We start from the raw sequence: 5,970 nt of genomic DNA on the forward strand, positions 1-5,970 counted from the left end.
ATCTGAGTGAACATGATAAAAAAGTGATTAGAGAGATAGCCAGAATATTGCATTTCTATCAAATGAAATAAACCTGATTTGCCTGGATCCTGGTTCTTATAAAGATACATCTTCAAATATCCCACAGGAACAAATTTTATCAGGTATTTGCACTCCCTGAGAGTAGGAGCTACCAAAGAGTGGCCAGAAGACCCAGAGGGGAAACTTGGAACATCGGGAAAGAAGTGCAGCAAAAATGGTAAGTATCTCAGTAAACAGACTATTCTTTTTGTGAATTTAAAGATATTTTAGTTAAAATCAACATCTCGAGGTGGCTTACTCCTGAAATGTGTGCACTTTCTGCTCCTGCAGAAATAGCCTTGAGAGGACAGGGACTCATGGCAACTATGTTACATCAAGTACAATAAGCAGCTGGGAACAAATTCAGATACATGGTATTGAGGGCATTTTGAGATACTTTTGTTATTAAAGAGACCTTGGTTCATTGTAGAATTCATAAAGACTTTATCAGAGAGATTAACATTCCACTGAGTTTCACAGGGTGGTGTGTGGTTTCCACACTGTGTAGGATGTGGGTGGATTGTACTCATACCCCCCCTCCCTTTTCTCCCCCCTCCTTCTTTATTTTCCACCTCAAACTCATGATAAAAAAGCTAGTTTATGTGATACAATGCGGTCTACTCATTGTGAGCTACCTGCAGATTCTTCCGGAAGTCTGAAGCTGAAATGATTTTGTTCACTTTAAATAAAATATAGATATAAATAATTTAATAAAATAAAACATATTTTTGATAGCAGAAAATCTGAAACCAATTAGAAAATACCTATTTCTTACAATCAAATTTGAGCCATTAAAGTATGTCCACTCCTCGGTGAACCATAAGCACAGACTGGTTTTTCTAACAGATCCCCTCCATCGTCTCCTTGAAAATGGATCCCTGTTTGTTTTGTTCACTGCTTTATAGGTAGTGCCTGGCACAGAACACAAATAGAGCTAACATTAGGTGAATTAATGAGACGTTTCCAGGCATAGGTAATAGCAAGCAGATTCCTGCAGGCTGTTGGTTTTCAGTATGACAGCAGCCAAGAGCTGATCAATTAAGGAGTGTGAATTTTGCAGGGGAAAAAGGGCCAGAACTCATTTACCCAAGTCATAATTTCTTAGACTAACAGGACCTCCTGTGTAATAAACGCATATATTCAAATGCCTACCTAAGAAATGGTCATCACCATGAATAGCTGTAATGGCTCCAAGAGAAGTCAGGGAACTTGTCATTTAATCACAGTCCTACTGCTGATTTCCGGTGTCCTTAGACAGGTTTAGACCTCAGTCTCCTCACCTATTAATTGAGAAGTCTGGGCAATAATTCTTTGTCGCTCAAGATCATGCCAGCCTCAAAGAGCTCTAGAGTCAAGTGGCAATCATAGAAAAAAATATGAAATGAAACTTTTCTCACTTCGAAGTTTTGTCTGGGGCCTGGCTACCTCCGCCTGCCTCAGCATTAATTTGCACTTCTAGAACACGTAATTTTTAAGTGATGAAGCCAGACATATTTTTAAAATAAACAAAAACAAACCAGGATGCAACATCTTCTGTGGCTAATCCACAAAGTACATAAAGCACATGCAGGTCAGCAAGAGAGTCCAGCCACCGACAAAAATATAAACAAAAGTACGAAGACCATCCTAGTTTATTCTCTTGTTCAGAGTGAAAACAAAGATTAAAGTGGCGTGGAAAAAAAAAAAATCCCTGAAGCAGTGATCACTGTCTAGAAATATACCCAGGGTTTGGAGTTTATTTGGCATTTGCTACTGTTTTCCATATTATCACCACCCAAGTGATGGTGTCTCTAAATAATGGAAATGCTGATAGAAATTCTAATAAAATCTGAGAGCAAAATTCTCCCAGACAGGTTCTACAACTAATCCCCCACAGTCATCCTTTTGTTTCTAGAAATGGTGTTAAAGCCACCCAGTGAGGGACAGGAAAACTATACAGACTCCTGTTCATTGTGGGCACTTAAAACCTCACCACCAAATGTAGGTTCTGACTCTCTGCCTAGGACAGCTTTGAAAGTTTTGCCGTGAAGTCCTAATTGCTAAGTAAATGTTCACTCAACATTTCTCCACAAAGGGGAGGGGAAAAAAAAAAGTGAGAAAAGAGAAAGTGGGAGAGAACAAATGTTGCTTTGTTAGGGAAAATACATATTCTAGTTGTACTCTTAGGCTGAAAATTATTATTCCTACTCATAAAATTGATAATTTATTTAAAAAAATGACACTTTCTGTGTTTCTAGGACTTTCTGTACAAGCGCCATCCCCCTCCTATTTCACAGCCTAACCCCCCTGAAGCCTACCCCACACTTTATATATAAATGAGATGCCTTTCCAGGCAGTGGTATTTGCCAAAAGGCACAGTTTCCAAAATCCCCTTGACATTTCACAAACCATGACTGCTTCACCTCTGATTGGAAATCAGTTTTGTTTCCAACCAGAGGTGCTGATTACAGACAATCCGACTCTCTGTTAGACTCATGAGGGACACAAGCAAATTGAATGTTTGGGATTTCCCTGAGGGGTTAATGGTATCTCGGGAGGCAAAGCTAACTAACAGGTATGTTGGTCCCAAGCTGTGTATACAATAAGAACATACATACAATAAGGTTTATATTCATGATGGATTTAGTATAATAAACAGCATAAGCAAGGATACAATAATAAATAAATCATCTGAAACCTCAACTTTTCTCTAAGTTTTACGCCTTGAATACCATGTAATACTTTCACTCATACCAGGGTTTCAAAAATCTCATCACTATGGACACTTGGACTGGATCATTCTTTGTTGTGGAAGGCTGTCCTGTACACTGCAGAATATTTGACAGCATCCATGGCCTCTACCCAGTAGATGTCAGCAGCTTCCCTGGCACATCTGTGACAACCCAAAATGTCCCTAGATATTGTCAAGTGTCCCCGGGGGGAGGGAGACAAATGCACCCCCAACAGAGAATCATTGATTATGGAGTAATTTGATTATATAAGTTGATTACATTGATGATGGAGTAAGTAAAAACTGTACTTTTTTTCTTGTAGAGGATGGGGGAATCTGAATAATGATGTTCTTCCTAAGTATGTCACCTCTGTATCTAAATGATATATGTGATTTCAGCATTTATCAGCCATTTCTTGTAGGCAGCTCCAAGGTCTGCTGATTCTGTAGCAGCAGTGGGGTAGGGGAGGGGACAGGGGAGGGAGCAATTTCCCCGAGTGGTCCCAAGGATGGACAACGCCCAAGTCAAGTGACTGAGAGGTTGTAATGACTTGCTTTAGAATCATCTTGGCAATACTCTCTGGTGAGCTCACTGCTGAGTTGCTAGATACAGCTTGACTAAGTGGTGGGTCTTCTGTTCTTATTCAGAAACACCATGAAAAAGAGATGGGCCCTGACAGCAAACCCTGCAGCTGGAATGCGTACAATTAGACAAGAGGCTCTATGGACCCTGGGTGGGGAGTGGGGAGAAAGTCCCCCATCACTTGTGACTTAACTCTTGAATCTTCCTGAAATGGAGAAAACAGCAGTCCATGCAGAATCTATAAATAGTTGTATAAGTCAAAGTTCCTTTTCAGAAGAGAAAAAAAGAAAGAAAACATTCTCTGGAGAAAACATGATCTTTTCTCCATGTTTTAGTTGTCAGTTTTGACAAGAATGATACAAGCTAATTAAATTTTTGTTAATTTATTTTGTCTGATTCAGTGACCGCCTGTCACACAAATCCCTCAGTAAGTAAGATTTCTCTCTGCTATAAACTTTCTTCTCTTTCTCTGAAATGCCATTAGGTAAACGCACGAAAAGTGGACCTGTTTTACTCAAATAAACACTAAAAGCACTTAAACTCGATCCGCCCTCAATACTTCAACTCCTCATGTCTGTTTTGGAGAGGAACTAACTCTTTCCAGCTTATAAATCTCCAATTGGGACCATTACCCTTTAAAAAGTAAAAGCCTTTATGCAGATAAAATACAAAGATGAAGTTAAGAAATTGATGGTAGATAAAACAGAGGAATACGTTGCATTCCAGCTTCCCTTGAAATTCTCAAGAAATATTACGTCACATTATTTCTCTTTGAATTAAAATTTGAGAATGACATTGTGTAATCACTTCAATCCTAGTTACCTAGAAGGATTAAAATATTTTTTTCTTGTCGAGCGTTACATGATAAAGTCACGGTATCATCAAAGACATGGTGTTTGAATCGCCACCAACATATTTGAAAGGTATGATTATTTAATCGACCTTTCTCTCCTGCGCCATCTTCACTGAAAGCTCAGTTCTTCCTCATCTTTTCAGATTTGGCCCAAACATCACCTCCAAGGCAAATCCTGCCATAACTGCCTCTTCCCTCTGCTCCTCCTGTCGTGGCCACCGTAGAAGAACACACTGTGCTTAGTTTCTCTCACTCTACATGGCAATTTCTTGCATGTCTGTTAGATACCTACAGTTCCTTTAGAGCATGTCCTCAAATCACTCACTTAAAGGGTAAGGATGGAAAAAAAAAATGAGGACTAAGATGTAGAGCAAAGAAAGAAGACGGGTGTGGGAAGGAAGAGGGAAAGGGAGAGAAAGAGTCTTTTTTTAAAATATAATTTAGCTACTGGTCCATCCTTTAGACAAGAGCAAATCCCACCATCACATTTCTGTGGTTTCTTGGGGCTCATACATGACTTTGTGTGTATTCATTATCATTATACAAAAGATTCATCAGTATATATTCCCTGGACACTATTCAGATTTGATAATATTCAGAATCAACCTTTAGAATCTCAACAAAGTTTTATTGGTTTCGGTTGTTGCTGTTCTCTTGTATAGCCAAAGCAGAAAAGCATTCATTATACATTATGTTGAGATGATAATATTGCAATAATAACTAATCCATTGAATACCTGTTTGTCCCAAGCACTTTCCTACAAAGACTTTCCTAAAACTCAGAACCCTGTGGGATAGGCACTGTTATCATTCCCATTGTAAAGATGGGAAAACTGAGGCAAAAAGAGGTAAAATAAGTTGTCCCTGGTCACACAGTAAAGAAGTGGCAGAGACCAGACTGAAACCCAATGGAGCCCATGCTCTGGACAGCCTAGTGATGGATCGCATGACTATTAGAAGTGGCTTCAGTATAATCAATCAATGAGTATTTTATTTGTTGACATTTGATGAATCAGTGTTGTGTCACACTTATAATTTAAATTAAAATAGAATGTCAGGGCTTCCCTGGTGGCGCAGTGGTTGAGAGTCCGCCTGCCGATGCAGGGGACGCGGGTTCGTGCCCCGGTCCGGGAAGATCCCACATGCCGCAGAGCGGCTGGGCCCGTGAGCCATGGCCGCTGAGCCTGCGCGTCTGGAGCCTGTGCTCCGCAACGGGAGAGGCCACAACAGTGAGAGGCCCGCGTACCGCAAAAAAAAAAAAAAAAAAAAATAGAATGTCAATAAACCATACTCTAAGCGTTCCCTTTTCTGTGCTCTCACAGTAGATAAACTCTTCTGTCACGCCTTAGTGTCCTTTGTAGACATCTGTACGTCCTTCCTAGACTCTAAGCTTCCCAGGAATTTACTCATTATCACATCTTTCTCTCACAAGTGTTTTTGCTGAATAAAATAATTTTTCAAGACAGAGTAAAGCATTCCCTTCTCACAACTTAGGGACAGGACAGGAATAAAGATGCAGACATACAGAATGGACTTGAAGACATGGGGAGGGGGAAGGGTAAGTTGGGACAAAGTGAGAGAGTGGCATGGACATATATATACCACAAAATGTAAAACAGATAGCTAGTGGGAAGCAGCCACTTAACACAGGGAGATCAGCTCAGTGCTGTGTGACCACCTAGAGGGGCGGGATAGGGAGGGTGGGAGGGAGACGCCAAGAGGGAGGGGATATGGGGATATATGTATACATATAGCTGACGCACTT

Source organism: Delphinus delphis, chromosome 19, assembly GCF_949987515.2.
Source record: "Delphinus delphis chromosome 19, mDelDel1.2, whole genome shotgun sequence".
NCBI lineage: Eukaryota > Metazoa > Chordata > Mammalia > Artiodactyla > Delphinidae > Delphinus > Delphinus delphis.